Genomic DNA, 17,263 nt, shown 5'->3' with positions numbered 1-17,263 from the left:
ATATCTTTTCAGATGGTCACTGCTTCTAAACTGAACTAAGCCTTTCTGCATGCTTGGGACTTGGTGTTATCCATGACTTGAAGGCAGAATGTAGCCTTTGCTTCTGGATCTCAGTCCTGAGCTCCTGCTTCTGATATGACTGGTAGGGCTTGTTATGATTGTGTGAAGGTTTTTCTTGTTCATTTTAAATTTTAACAACTATAGTTCTTTTCACCCAGTATATTCAAAATATGGTCTTGTATTTTCTTAGGCAAATACAGGGGGAAAGTCATACTTCTGTTGTTTTCCAGATTTTGGGTGACTTATATGCTGCCCCATCTAGGTCAGGGATACTTCATTATAAGCACAGGTGATGAAACTTGGACTTCTGTGCAAAAGGAAATGAAGTAATTCATCCAGATTGTTTAGCCCAGTGTCTGAGACGCATGCTAAAGAAAGCTGAATGGCTTGGTCCTCATTCTCTTCTTGCCCCTTGCTTTCCATGGTTCTCCTTTCATCTGGTGTGTGCTGTTCCTTAACTGATATTTAAGGCTTGAATGAAAAATAGGGGAAAGTATTCTAAAAGCTGTATTTCATACAGAAAATTCAGCTACAGTTTAAAAACAGGTATTATTTTTCTATCAAGCAGAAATAGAAGAGCACACAATTACTTACAAGTTTAACATAATCATTGATAGAGCTTTAAAAAATGTCTTTAATGTATTTCTGGTGTCCCTGAAGACACCAACCATACTGTTCTAATAATGCATGGTCCTACCTAGCAATGAGCAATTAGAAAATTAAATCAAGAGAACAATTTTATTTGCAAGCACAATAAAAAATGCAAGACAGATGTGGAGGTTTGAATGATAATGGACTCCATAGTCTCATATATATGAATACTTCATCCCCAGTTGATACAATTGTTTGGGTGGGTTTGAGCTTAGGAATTTCAAAAGACTCATGTGATTACCAGTGTCTTTCTGTCTTGTGGTTGTAGAAAAAGATGTGAGCTCTCTGCTGTGAGAACCCATCATGGGTTCTCATTCTCTGAAACCATAAACCAAATCAAACACTTTCTTCTAGAAGTTACTTTGTTCATAGTGTTTTATCACAGCAATAGAAAATAACTAAGACAGATGTTGATACACTTAAGCAGGCTGTTGCTTTGACAGACCTGATTATATGTTTTTTTGGAGGAATGTGGAAGACTTTGTGCCTGGACTAGGAAAATAGTTAACTCCTTAAGCATTGCTTAATAGGCCATTTTAGTAGGATCTTAGAAGACAGAGCTAAGAATTATGCAAATTATAGAGGTCCACCAAGATGTTTAAGAGGGGATCAATACGAGCCTCTGAGCTACTGATAATTTTTGTGATATTTTGAAATGGAGTGGCTGTTTTCTATCTTTGTCCTAATAATATGCCTGAGGCTAAATTGAAAATTAATGAACTAATTTCTTTAGTGGAGATTTCAAGACATTCTAATATAGCCTCTTTAATGTGGTTATTAATAATCATTTTATGCAGGTTTACAATGAAAAAAGAGAAATCAAGGTAAAAGAAATTAAAAAATGTACAGTTTGAGGAGAAAAGCAGCAGGAAATTTAATGTCAGATTCAAGGTTTATACTGAAAGAAATAAGGAGATTAAGGCAAGGCCTGACCTGCGTTGGAATAAAGATAGGGCTGTCCTCAGGGAAAATCTCTGCATCCCCTAAACTTCAAATTAGTAAAAAGAAAAGACCTAATGAACTTTCTGTTCCAGAAAATAGCAAGGAAAAACTCTTGCAAATATGGGAGTCTAAGCTCTCTACCTTAAGCAGTCAGGTAAACTTGGAAGTGTCATCCACTGGTTACTGGCTTTAGAGTTATGAAGGATACAAGATTAAAGGGGTGTGGAATCTTCCTTCATGGTGAAGGAGTAATATAGGCCAAGTCTGTGGCAGGGAAGTCCCTATAAGGAGGCCTTTATTGGCTCTTATGTGAGCTATGAAAGGGAAGCCTGAATTGCATTGCAGATCCAAAGATGTTGGAGATTTCAGAGTCATGAGGTATCTGCTAAAGAAAGATGCATACAAGGAATAGAACTAACCTAAGAGAGAAGTGTGTTACGGGTAGCTAAGACTGAATAGTAGATCTGTCTAAGCTCCATAACATCAGACATGGAGCTACAAGATATGGAGTTTTCTGTGCTGGATTTCAGTCTTTCTTTGTTCAGTATTTCCTCAATATGTCCCTATTTCTTTCTTTTGAAGTGGCAATGTATATTCTGTGCCATTTTACATTGGACATACGTAATTTGCTTTTTGATTTTACAGGGGTTACAATGAAGAGATAGCCCTGAGTCTCAGAAGAGACTTTGGGCTTTTAAACAATGTTGATACTAAAAATCTATGGAAACTTTTGACATTGGACTAACTGCATTTTGCATTGTTATGACCACAAGCCTATGGTAACCAAGGAGCAGAATGTGTTGATTTGAAAAAGAGTGGCTCCCATAGACTTATATGTTTTAATACTTCATCCCTAGTTGGTAGAACTGTTTGAGAATGATTAGGAGGTGTGGCATTTTGGGGGAGTTGTGTCACTGGGTATAGGCTTTGAAATTTCAAAAGAATGACACCATCCTCAGTCTCTTTCTCTCTGCCTTGTTGCTGCAGATTAAAATATGACCCCTCCTCTGTACCTTCACTCTGCCATCATGGACTAAAACCTTAAGCCAAATTGAACACTTTCTCTATAAGTTGCCTTAGCGATGGTAAAAAGTATATGAAATAAAAATGAATCATGATAAAAAAGTAGTAGAAAAGTGATTAAGACATCAGGAGCAGATTAAAATATGTAAGACTTGAATACTACAATATAAACAAATTACTAAATAAAGATCTAATAAATATAAAAAATTCACATATTCATATGGTTAAGAGAGCAATACACTTCAAATTGTACTAGGGAATTAACACACCTTTGAATTTCAGATACAATTTTTGCAAAACATGTAAGTTTAATTGTAAAATTAATCTAGAAAAGCAAAGGACTCAGAATTGCCAAAATGACTTGAAATAGAACAAAGTTGGAGGATTCACATATCCTTATTTCAAAGCTTACTTACAAAGCTAGTGTAATCAAGGCAGTGTGGCATTAACATACGGATATACATATTCATCAATGGAACAGAACTGAAAGCCAAAAATATGCTCAATTGGTTTTTGATACAGGTGCCAAGGAAACCGACTAGAAAAAAAAGTTGTCTTTCACAAGTGTGCTGGGACAAGTGGGCATCTCAGGTTAAGACTGAAACTAGACCCTACTTCATAGCATTTACATTGACTGTAAACAAGTGAAATAATTAAAATTATAATGTTGTTAGAATAAAATGTGGGTTTATAGCTTTATGATCTTAGATAAGGCAATAGTTTCTTAATTCTGACATCAAGAATTCAAGTAGCATAAAAAAACAGACGATGTGAACATCATCACAATGAAAACATTTTGTGCTTCAAATGCTACCACAGGACCATTAAAATGACTCAGTAAGTGAAGGCACTTGCTCCCAAGTCTGACTACATATGTTTGATCCTAGGGATCCACATAGTAGAAGGAGAGAACTGACTCCTCCAAGGTGTCTTCTGACCTTCACATCTGCGATGGCCCACACACACCTAAAGATATGCAATAAATAAATAATATTTATATGTAAGTATTTTATATATTTAAAGCCACCATCAAGAAAATGAAAAGGAGTTAAGAATGACGTTTCATACCTATAATCCCAGCACCCAGGATATAAGGCAGAAGGATCACAAATTTGAAGCCAGCTGGAGTAACATAGCAAGACACTGTCTCAAACAGTACTAATGATGGAGGATCTACTCTAGTGATTGAGCACTGGCTTAGTATGGGTAAGGGTCTGGGTTCAGTGCCCCATAAGGCAACAAAGACTCGGGTGATTTGACTGTGAAATAAAACAGTTATCACACATTAGGTATAAAAAAAATCAGACATTTCTGTTCCCTTTCTTTGTCTGCAAATTATAGTAACTGAGGAGCACAATTCATACTCAGGTCTAGTGGTTGATCCAGCAAATCAAATACTTGACATCTTTTTAATGTTCATATTCAGGCCCCTTCATTGCAAAACTGGTCCTACCAGTACATGGGGAATCTTGGAGAAACGCTTGGGTTATAATAATTGTTTTTCTTTGCAAAAAGAGTTCTTAAATGCTCATATTGAATCTTGTATCTAAAGCTTTCTCAAAGAAAGTGGGAAAAATAGTGTAGCATGAGGATCTCTTTGGTGTGAAGTGTGAAGTGTGAAGTCCCTGAGGTCTTCTTACCATCTATGTCATCTTTCTACTCCATAACAGTCAATTGCACAAATTAGAAGCTTAAAGTAGTAAAATGTATTTCTAGTAGGTCAATTATATGGGGTTTGGAGGCCAATTCTCTGATTAGATCTCACAAGACTAAAATGAAGATGTCTGCTGGGTTAGTAGTTCCTATTTGGGCTTCAAGTCTCCTTCCACATTCTGTGATTACAGACAGAACATAATTCTTTACTATTAAAAGTGTGTGGGTACTTGTTACCCATCTAGCTGTGGACCAAAGATGGCTCTTAGCTTCTGGAGGAAGTCTTCCATTGTTCCTCATATAGTGACCAAAGTCAATTTATATTATGGAACTTGGATATATTCTAGGTCATGGAATCACTTACTGCAGGGAACAGAGAAGCTTTGAATGAAAGCGTAAGGAACAGATGAAGTCCTGAATGAATGTGTACTGTTGTGATAAACACAGCCATGTCAACAACCACAATTCCTTAGACCTGCAGGAGTGGCGAAAACTTCTCCAGGTGAATTCAGAGCAAAATTGGCAAACCCTTCCCCTGGTCTAAGTACAAGTGTTTATAAACAAATGATTGACCACTGTATGTAGAAACTCTCAACTACAGCTTCCTTTTTCAGCATGAGAGTAGCCTGAGATTTTGCACTTGCAAAGACCTCCTATCTAAGACTAGCCAACCCTGATTGCTCGTTCAGGTGTATACAATAAATCCTACTCCTCCATTTAGATGTATGAAATAAATATGCTGAGTTTCTGGGTTTCTATTTTTGGTGTGCATCTTCATCAGATCTGACATCACACTTGATCTGATGTTTTCTGGACATGTGTCTGTCTGTTCTTTTTTTTTTTTTTTTTCATCCCCTCTCCATCCCAGTAAGGTCCATTTCTGAAACTGTGCAAGGTCACAACTTACCACTGACCTTCTCTGTCAACAACAGGAACAAAGTTCCACATTTTAAAGAGTTTATGTGATTAGTTAGGCCTATTCGGGGAACCACCTTATTTTAGCATAACCAAGTCATCTGGTAAAATCTGCTCTAGTGGAGGTAACAACGATTGGACATGGTTTACAACTGAACAAGGAACTTTTTCAACCATAGTCAAACTGCTGCTTTTGAAGTTATGGGCCTCCCTCCCATTCCTACTGACCCCAGTCTCGATGTAGCAGTCAACTGTGTTGTGTGTGTAAAAAAGCACAAAGAGGTTGAAAATAAGAAGGGGTGGGAGCTGAATTAAGTGAGATAAGAGGAAACCACGATCCAGTCACAGCTTAACCTAGGTTTGGTTCTATTTGTGTCTGCCTCTAAGAAATCTGAATCTGAAATTTCTGGGATAAAGATCACAAGAACCTCATTATCTTAAAAAAAAAATACATCATGAAGCAAGGCATAGTAGCTCACAGCTTCAATCCTAGCACTTGGAAGGCAGAGGCATGCAGATCTCTACAAGTTCAGGGCCAGACTGATCTACATAGTGAGTTACAAGACAGCCAGAGCTATATAGTAAGACCCTGTCTCCAAACAAAACAAAACAAAAGAATTATGTTATCATCTAATTTACCATGTATATGTTCTACATGTAATATTACATATTATATATATATTTATAGATTACGCATGTGTTCATTTTGACAGCCATTTTTTACCAAACCCTTTGTAACTTCATCACTGAGAAAATTTTTATTTGCTTTCTTCCTTTTTTGTGAGGTACAGAGCCTTGCAATCACTCCACCACTGAGCTACATTTATAGCCCATGTTTTGCCTTTAATAATCTTTAAAAGTATATACCAATGGGAAGATTGACACCTGGATTGCATTCAGTATATACTCTCCAAAAGTAATGCACAGATATGCATTATGGAATCTGCATACAAATACAAACACAATATAGATGAGAAGGCAACCACAACTTCTCTGCCATGTATCTGATTGGCAGAAGAGGGTGACTACTTGAATGCAAGACACTTCAGTAAGTGCTGATGGTATCTGGGATTCTTTAGCCTCAGAATATTGAGGGAGGGGAACTGTCTCCTGAATTCAATGACAGGAGTTGGCTGAGTACTATGTAGACACATGAATCAGTTGAGAAATAGAATCAGAATAGGGCTTTTTTTCCCAAGAGAATTTTAAAACTATTTCTAGAAAATTAACAAATGTGAAAATAAATTATACTAATCTGTCCATTAATTTCTTAAATTCAGAGCCCATTAAAACATGCCTTAAAGAAAGCTTGGAGTGGCTGGTTCTACTCAATTAATTTTGAAATATTGGAAATCAATTAGTTACAGTAAATAGACCTGTTCTCATTATTTTAAGCAGCTTGCAGTTAGCTGCATAAAGAGATGAGTATACACATGACTTTGGCTGCAAAGACACACTGGCACTGATACACAGTGCAGTGCACTTCTCTCCCTCAGTCTTCATCTCCCTCACACCTACCAGAACCAAATTCTAGTAGTGTTCTCACACTTTAACCAGTGACCTGTTTGTTACAGGACAGTTTCAATGCTGGCACTAGATTGTGCTTTTTTTTTTTTCCTTCCAAATATGTGCGATCAAGACAGAAGCTTTTCTGTGAACATTGGGTGCAGATCCTGGCAATTATAACACACTGCCAGTTCCTGTTTTCTTTCTTTTTTTCAGCCTGAATGTGAGATAGAATAAAACGTGTCTGACCTTTTCTTAGTCCCTCTCACTAAGGGTCCTTGCTTTGCCAATGTGCTCCTTCCTTACTACAGCCAGAAGGACGCATTCTCTCATTAAACACAGTCCTTTTGGTTGGTGCAATCTGTTTGCTCCTGCCTTTGATGTGCTGTTTGCATCTATAATTTCCAAGGTATTCATTTGCTCACCAGAGGGAAAAAAAGATTAGGAAAAGGCATAATCTGAATATTTTCTACACTATTACATTGACTCATTATGTCATTTCTACGAAGGACAATATTGTGACTCATGAAGAAAGAGGGAAAAAATGGAACATTTACTTCTTTGTTGGTTTGATAAGTACATTTTATGGTGACATGAGCTAATTGCACAGTTACCATGAAATAACATGCTTTATTTTTCTGTAATAATGTAGTAACTGCATAGTAACTTCTTAGGAAACAATAGTAATTATATGGTAATGTGTTAATGATGCTGTTTATTTTTCTTAACAACTAATAATTGTGCGTATACTGCAAAATAATCAACCTTAGAGTAAATGCATGCAATTCCTTGATTTTCTGACCCTTGCTTCCTCTTTTCACACCCATTCTGCAAGCCTGTTAGGCTCTATAGTACATCTTTTAATGCTAGGTCATGAGGCTTAGAATGGTATCATAAATTGAACTGCTGTGATGGGCTCTATGTTGACTAACTCAGACATCAAAACCCAGAAAGGCAAAAGCAAATTCAGGGATGGCTTCAACTGCAGCTTTTGAAAAACTGACTGTGGAAGAAACAAGACCCTGTTGGGAAGGTTCATGTTGAGCTGAGCTGGGCTTAGTTTGAAAGAGGCACACACTTACTTCCCGGGGTGAAGTTCTGCAGAAGGCGTCAGTAGAACATCCTCGGCTGAGTGATTCCTGAAATACTTATACCATATTAAAGAGAAGAGAGGAGGAAAGAAAGCACACCTCCATGTCTTATCAGTGGAGATGGCCATGTGACTTCTAAAAATATCAGTTCTCTGCAAAAAAGGAATGCAGCATACCAATAAACTGCCCTCTCTCTCTTCCTCTGTGTGTTTGTGTGTGTGTGTGTGTGTGTGTGTGTGTGTGTGTGTAGAGAGAGATTCACATAGCAGATATAGCTACAGCTAAGGAAACAAGACAGAAAGCGAGAGGGAGACATCATGAGGTAATGAAAGGGTAAGAACATGGAAAGAATGGAAACAGAGAAGGAAGGCAGTATGTGTAGATGTGGAGCTAAGTTCTGAAGATTTTCTAAGACTTTTCTGATTTTTTTAAAGATTTATTTATTTATTATGTACACAGAAGAGGGTGCCAGATCTCATTACAGATGGTTGTGAGCCAACATGTGGATGCTGGGAATTGAACTCAGGACCTCTGGAAGAGCAGTCGGTGCTCTTAACCGCTGAGCCATCTCTTCAGCCCCCTGACTCTTCTGATTTTTTTGATCAGCCTTGTTCTCCCTGTTCTTGGAGTTGTACATGGGTCAAAGACAACTCTTAATCACAAAACTGTGCTGCAGCTCCTGCTTCCAGCTTAGCACCAGGAAGTAAATCACAGCCTCAGAACAGGACTGCTGTTTTTCTCTGAGGTGTAATTTAGATTCTCTATCGAATACCATTGCGGCAGTGACTTTTATCATTTTCATGATTTATGCTGTTAATGAGCAAAGAATGAGAGCAGGTCAGGGTGCTCTCTGTAAAAAGAGTGGAGTGAAATAAAATCCTGCACACAGCCCCTACAGAAGCATTTCAATTTGAAGACACCTCATCCAGAATGATCACCTTTAGCGACATTCTTCTGCTTAATGCAAAAGAAATGAAGCTTTTCTCTGGCTGGGAAACTGGGGAGAAGTTTTGCCCATAATGGAGAACTAATTGAATGGAAAAGAAATGTCCCAAAGGTAGAAAAAGCCACACATCATGTGATTGAATAGAAAGATATGAATTTTATTTCAAAGAAGACAGGAGAGACAAATAGCTTCAGATATCTGAGTTCACTGAAGCTGTTTGAATTTTGGAGACACAGTCTAAGATCCCAGGCTAGCTTCACACTCACTGTGTAGCTGAGGATGACCTCGAACACCTACTACGTGTACCTTTCAAGGGCTAGAACGACAGGTATTTATCACCATCCTAGGCTCCATTCTGAATTTTCTAAACCTTGTACTTCATTGTTTTAAAATAATGCTGCCTGACTTAAGAGAGCACTTTTTAACATACTCAGAAAATGGTCAAGACCCCAAGTCCCTCAGACATACCACCCACTCACTCACCAGTGTAAGATATTTGAGACATATATACTAACCACATCCCTAAAATTCAGTTTATTGCCCCTGCACTTCTTTCTTTTGATATACGGATCCCTACTTAGAACTTATTTTCACTTTGAACTGATAATAAAGCAAAATTGACAGTTGATTCAGCTAGATTCTGAAATAGAATAAGAATGTGATTGAAATTTGTCTGTGGACCCACTCAGTGTGAAAGAAATTCCTTCCACCTCTTGCCCTACAAAGTGTGCTGTGCTTCACAGCGAGAGAACATAGTATTCATGGCTATATATGATCACAGCAGCCACCAAGGGCTGGGAACTTATCTTCACTGAATGTTGAGTTATATATATACCCAACACCATAGAAAATAACAGTATTTGTAGATAGGACATTCAAAGAGACAATTATATTATTTACTTAACCCACTGTTATTGCAGGCAATAAGTGACTAGGGGAAATCTCAGAGGTGGGGAGTGTGCATGCAGAGAGTTAGTGAAACTATCTACTCTTTGGCTGTATTTTTCTAACTATTGGGAAATATACTCAATTAGATTCTTATATGATTTTTCGTAGTTATGCAGGCAGGTATATTTTAGTTTCTGTCTCAAATGTGGCAACCACCGAGAATCTCTGCATCTTCTTTAATGTCTTGGGCTGATAGTAAACATATAGAACTTTAGAATGGAGAAAGTCCAGATACATCTATGTGATAAGTTAGGGTAGAAACTTGGAAACTGCATTTATGAAGAAGTGGTAGACATGGAATAGATATGTTGAAGCTACTGCTTTGGTGTCAGCTGTTAGAAACCTCTTGGTGTCCCCCAAGGGATCCCATTTAGCTAATCTGTGATATGACAAGTGCAAGTTTCCTCTTTCCTATTGGTTATTGAATCTAGTGATTGCCAATGGGTAAGCAGTGAGCCTTGTTTCTTTTTGGTATGTCTAAATATTATACATCATCCCTTTAGGAACAGGTATGTTGATTCTAGGATATTGACCTCTTTTGTCTTTGAAAGCTCAAAAGACAGTTTCTTTCCTTGTGATTGCTGCTGTACTGCCAGATGGGCTCACTTCATCAGACACATATGCATCCAGTACTTTCTACTACCATACTGACTGTATCTGAACTGTGATGTTTATTTTTTCATAGGGGGTAAACATGTTTTTTTTCCCATAAAAGTCAATTTCCTTCGGAATTGCTTTTTCTACTCTACCAAGCACAGGCCTCTAAACCATCTGCCTGGATGGTTCTTTTTTTAACAGTGTTACAGTCCCAGAGTTTTGTTTTTCACTCATATTTCAAGTTTTTTTTTCATTTTTCAGTAATTTTGTTACTTGATACATTTGCTGGCACCCTGGCTAACTATGCCCATGCATTCCTTTACACCTTCTAAAACTGTAAATGCAATCCAACACATGGCTGTCTGAGGAGTCCAGGAAGTCAGATGCTGAAAATCAGAGGTGTGGTGGGAGAGAGGGGTGCATGTGGTAGATAACTTTACTTGATTAGCTAGATTTAAATAGTGTCAGATGAATTTGCCAGGTGAAAATAAAAATTGTCAGTTCAGTTTAATTTCATGGTGAATCAAACAAGGAAATTAGATTCTGCTACTCTGTCAGTTTGATATCCACAGAAGTGACAATTAAAGCTGATGAGAGAACTTATATTTACTCTGAAATTCTTGATTTTCTGAAAGGCATGCAACTTTTATTTACCCTCTCATTGCAGAAGAATGAAGGATTACAGTAGCATCAGGAGAGATGGCTAGAATATTCCAGATTTGGGCTGAACAGCTGCAAAAGAGAAGCCAACACTCACTTTTGTCATGGCATAATCAGGTGGAGAGGTATGCTGGAAAGAGAAAGCCCCTGAGCCATTAGGCCAGAGGAGTTTAGAGCTGAAATGCAGATCACAGCACAGTGGTCACACCTCTTGCTTCAAGCAGACATGATTACATTAGAGCAAGTCAAGCCTGGAAGGTGAGGAATGAAAGTGACTCTGCTTGGAGCTATGGCAGCCAGGCCATTCCAATTGACTTTAATAAGCTGAACCAAAGCCTTGGGCCATGTGAAAGACTAACATTTAAACACAGTGTACTTACAGAAAGTCTTTTCCAATACTCCTGCAAGCCAAAGGAATTTCAATGCTAAATTAGGGTTCAAAGGGTACAGAGAATTCAGCAGAACTGAAGCATGAAATGATCCAATGGGAAGTTGTTTCATTGATTTGCAGCAGAAGTTCTGAGCAAAAGGTGGGTCTCAAAGACAAGAAGAAATTATTTCTCTCTGACTTTGATTCCAAAGAAAGTTTCAGGGATGACTGATTACCTTTGGGTAACAGAGTCTGCATTGGTAGCTGTAAATAGAACAACAGACAGAAGATGATTTAATTGAAAATGAAGGGTGGAGATGGTATTCTCAAGTTCATTACAATATGGACAGTTTCAAGGGATCCTATACTTAGAGAGTATACAGATAACAAGAGCGAACAAATATTCATATCTTCCTCCAAATCTTTTCATAGACATGGGCATTGGGAAACCTCTTTTCTCTGCTTTCCTCTCCTCTCTCCTTCCCTTTCTTCTCGCTGTCTCATTCTTCTCATTACACAATAGCTAAAAAAAATCCAACTCTAGTTATATATGTATTTTATAATGAAACAAAATATGCACACTAGTTTGTTGCTGGTTGTTTTTGCTCTTTCGGTTGGGCCCTCCATCCAGCTCCCAAATAAATTACACAATGAGGCTTATTCTTAATTATACATGCCCAGCCTTAGCTTGGCTTGTTTCTTGCCAGTTTTGGTTAAATTACCTCATTTAGTTTTTGCCTCTAGGCTTTTTCCTTTTCTTACTTCTATATAACTTACTTTCACTCTTACTTCGTGGCTAGCTGTGTGACTGGGTGGCTGGCTCCTAGAATCCTCCTCTTCTTGTTCTCTTACTTTCTCCCCCCCTCCATATTTCTCCTTCTATTTATTCTCTCTGCCTGCCAGCCCTGTCTATTCTTTCTCTTGCCTGGATATTGGCTATTCAGCTCCTTATTAGACCACCAGTGTTTTAGACAGGCAAAGTAACACAGCTTCACAGGGTTAAACAAATGTAACATAAAAGACTGCAACACATCTTTGCATCATTAAAACAAAAATTCCATAGCATATACAAATGGAACATACCTTAACATAATATTCTATGACACTAGTTCTTCATTTGTCTATCCTATATTAACCTCAATTTTTTGTACTTTAGCTAGCATATACCAAGATGATAATAGTCATAGTCAAATGTAAAACTTAAACATGAATGAATATGTTTAGATCCTAATATATATTTTATAAACAGGAGAACTTCTTAGGAAGTTTATCCATTGGAAAAAAACTGTTTGTTTGTTTGTTTGTTTTGGAGGACAGGGTTTCTCCGTGTAGCTTTGGAGCCCATCCTGGAACTCACTCTATAGACTAGCCTGGCCTTCAACTCACAGAGATACAACTGCCTCTGCCTCCCAAGTGCTGGAATTAAAGGCATGTGCCACCACTGCCCCACCTGAAAAAAAATCTTGGCTCAGAAAAACTTTGTAGCTAAGTGGGTTATATCATTACAATTACTGGTCATTTTTTAAAAAATTATTAGTTCTTTTAGAATTTTGTATTTTTTCATCACAAAACACTTCCTCCCCTAACTTCTCTACATATCCAACTTTGTATTGTCCTTTTCTCTCTTTTTTTTCATCTATCAGGTTCAATTTTTAAAACCTATATATTCCTTGATGTGTGTTCCACTTCAGTGTGATCTATGTACCATGGGCTATGGTTTTAAAGAAGCCCAGCTCTCCCAGCACCTATCAGTGACAAATAGTACATCAGCTAGCTGTGGGACTTCATGTCTACCTCCCCTCCTCATGTTGGGGTCTGGTCTGTGTCTTAGTTACTTTTATATTTCTGTAAAGACACACTGTGACCAAGACAATCTATAACATTTTAATTGGGAACTTGCTTACAGTTTTAGAGAGTGAGTATATTACCGTCAAGGCAGGGAACTTGGCAGCATGCAGGCAGACTTGGTACTGGAGCAGCAGCTGAGAACTTACATTTTTATCTGCAAGTCTGAGACAGATAGGTTGAGTCAATTGGAACGGCAAATGGCATGAGTTTTTAACACCTCATACCCACCCTTAATGACACATTTCTTCTAACAAGTACACACCTCCTAATCTTCAAATATATGAACTTATGTGAACCATTTTTTATTCAGAATGATATGGTCTGTGTGCTGGTTGATTTTTGTTAACTTGACATAGACTTATCAGGGGTGATTTTTGTTAACTTGACACATACTTAGACTTATCAGGGGAGAAAGAATCTTAATTGAGGAAAGAATTCCATAAAACCGGTATGTTGGAAAGTCTGTGAGGCATTTTCTTAATTATTATCTGATGTGGGAGGGCCAAGTTCACTATGGGCAGTGCCAGCCCTGGCCATTTGGTCCTGGGATGTATATTAAAGCAAGTTGAGCAAGCCATGAAGAGCAGATCAGTAAACAACCTTCCATGACCTCTGTATCACTTCCTACCCCAAGGTTCCTGTCATGAGTTCTTGCCCTAGCTTTCCTGGGTATGGAGTATAAGCTGTAAGAATAAATAAACTTTTCAACTTCGAGCATTTTTTCTCTGTCATGGTGCTTTATCACAGTGATAAAACTCTAGGAAAGTCCAACTTAAGCTTACATAGGCCTTATGTATGTAGTCACCACTGCTTTGAATTCCTGTGTGCAGACATCCATCCTACTGTGTCAGAAAAAAAAAAAACTATTTCCTGGTAGTCATGCACCATCTTCAGTCCTTCACTCATATTTCCCCCTCTTTTGCAATGATCCCTGAACTTTGGGAAGGGGTGGATGTTGTGCTATAGATATTCCATTTAGAACTAACACTACAATCTCTTATTCTATGTACCTTGGTCTGTTGGGGATCTCTGTTAATCACCATTCCAGCTCAAACATAAGTTTCTCAAATGAAGGTTGAGAGATGCATACATCTATGTTTATAACAGTAAGCCATCAGGAATCAGTCTAATACCATGTCCATTTAGCATAAGTTCCTGGTGATTTTGAGTTTCTTTAATTTAACATTACCAAAAGCAAATTAGACTGAAAAAGGGGAGGGGGCCCTTACACAACTTCTAGGTAATGAATCCAGCTGCTTATAAAATAGGGTAATATCAGAATGTATCTTAATTGTTTAGAAATGTGATCATTCTTGGAATTCAAAGAGTAGAGAAAGGAAAATAAATTACTTTTGATATATTTATTGTCGTGTGTGTGTGTGTGTGTGTGTGTGTGTGTGTGTGTGTGTGTGCCCCGTGATATGTGTGAGGAAAAGTGCATGCATTCAGACACCAGAAAAGAGTCTGATCCAAACTCAGGTCTTCATGCTTGCAGAGCTTTTACCCACTCAGTCACCTCCCCATCCTCTGACCTTTCTTGGAGCAGAGTTAGAACTAGTTAGAACTAGAATAGGGAGTAATGCACATTGGATCAGATGTATACAGTATAAATGGAACACCCTTCTCCTAGGGTACTTGTTATATATAAACTCAAAAAGTACCTCTTTAAATACTTTGTCAACACTTGGAAAATGAGGTACAATAATGATAAACAACTTGAACTAGAAATGAGTTAACAGCAGTACACAGCTTGGCAGCTGTAAGTAAACCTTCACGTCTCCAAATCTTGTCTTTTATTGGGAGGCTAATTGATGCTTGAGTGTATCATCTGAATCTTACAAGTAGATAAATATTCATAAGTAGAAAATTCTGCAATGTCTGAGAAGCCTGGAAAAGGACTCCCTTACCAGTCTGACTCTTCCTTGTCTTCCTCCTCCACCACTATGTTATATAAAGTATCAGTTTGTTTGTATCTATTTCTTTTCCTTCCACTTCATTTCTTTTTTCTTTTTGCTAAAAGTGTTTTCATGGCAGAATCTTTACTAGATCATGACTTGTCTTTCTATTTTATTGTTAACACACACTGGCAACTAAAATTTAATATATATTCTTTAGCTAATATTTTTGCAGAGTCCTTGAAGGAAAATACAAAAAGAAGATTGTGTGAGCTATGCCTTTAAATAATTACTTGCTGTGTAATGGCAAAGGGATTTTATCTTCAACACTGCTCCAGCCCTACCTTGGAGCCCTTTCTAAAGATCTATTTTGGTAAAAAAATGATACAAATATGTCCTTTGCAGCTTATAAATTGTTTCAAACTATGATAACTATGATTCCAACTCTTCCTAAAAGAAATATATTTTACTGCTAGCATAATAATTGCCAATTGGAGCATTCCCTAGCTCAACCATAACACAGTGCCATGGTTCATTACCTGCAGACCCTCTACTTGTCAAGCCAGAGGCTACATGTAGATATTCCAAATGACTTCATAAACACAGGAGCACCTACTGTTAAGCAGTGATTAATTCCTACAAGATCACATGCTGCCCTATAATTCTCCCATGATCGATAGCATGAATGCAGACTTTGGCCCGTTCAGCGTTCAGCAAATGCCCAAAGGAAGCATCGTGGACATCTCTCCTCACAGGCATTTGTGGACATTTTATTCACCTTGGGGAGACACCTACAGCTTGTAATGAAAAGATACTTTAGGGCTTGCCCATACAGTTGCTCAGGATGAATAAAGATTGTTTCTTTCCCCCTTAATACATTAGATTATTTTTATGGTTCTCACCAATCCTTATACCCAAGAAAGAGTGGGACAGCTGCCCTTTCTGTTTCTCTGGCGTTGTTCCTGAGAGAAACAGCAGGTCTTTTTATATTTTCAAATCCTCTATTCATTATACAAAATCTCTTCTAAAGACATACTTCAGTAGTCAGGTCCATCCACAGCAGAGTGCGAACAAGGAGGCATTTGGAAACCAGGCAGGTTACAACAGCTATCAACATTTTTCAGCAATGTGTTTCAGTTTTAAATAAGAATTCTACTGCCTCTGTGATGTCAAACAATGTATTTTGATTAAAACTTTTCTTTATTGAATTTTTATGGGTCCATTACTAGAGTCCTGGGTACATATAAATTTTTTTTTTCAGGACAATGCAATCCAGTATTGAGGTGGGACTGGGCCTAGAGTCACAAAATGGGGAACGTTAAACTTACTGGCTAAGGAGTGCACAATGTCCTAAATAACAGCAGGCCAAACTCTCCCAGGGGCCAGTCACTCCTTGAGTGAGATTAGATACTTAGGGTAAAGGTGAATAGCTGAATGCACAGCTTATGCTGGACAGATATATTTCTTTTCATTGATTGATTGATTGAAACTGTAGCCCTGGCTGGCCTGGAACCTACTCTGTAGAGCCTCAACTTGAAATTATATGTCCTCTGCCTCTCTCTTGTAAATACTGGGATTACAGCTGTGTATTTTCTGCCCAGTACTGGCCTGGTACTATAAACATTTAACATTGTAAGTGATTATATATATATGTATGTATATATATATATATATATACATATACATATATATTCTTGATTATGTAGAAAATGTGGGCTGTGAAAAGTCCTGAATTAGATATAATGACAACAAGTATAATTTGGATTCCTCAACACAGATGAAGAGACAGCCAGGGGGCATCTCCACAAGGAGAGTGAAACGAGGGAAAATAATGCATCCAAAAGCCTTTTTGTAAAGGTCAAAAGTGGGTAGCAAAGAGAAATGTTCCTGTTTATTTGAGGATGAAAATTGCAAAATAAGCCTGCAGGATCTTCTTTACTAAGAAAAAATGAAGACTTAAAATTAATGTTTTCTAAGTTGAGCATTTTTGTTTTTAGGCCTGGTTGTTCTTTATCTCCTTTAAAGTTGATTCTGGCCATAATAAGCAGGCACAGCAGAAATGACTCACACATACCTGTTTTGCCATGCTGAGGTGGCCTTATACTTTTCCTCTAGGTTCTAAACTGGGGAAAACTGATCAGCTAAGTGTGGTTATAAA

The sequence above is a fragment of the Peromyscus maniculatus genome, chromosome 2 (genome assembly GCF_049852395.1).
Source record: "Peromyscus maniculatus bairdii isolate BWxNUB_F1_BW_parent chromosome 2, HU_Pman_BW_mat_3.1, whole genome shotgun sequence".
Lineage (NCBI taxonomy): Eukaryota > Metazoa > Chordata > Mammalia > Rodentia > Cricetidae > Peromyscus > Peromyscus maniculatus.
Note: the sequence above shows the minus strand (reverse complement) of the source record.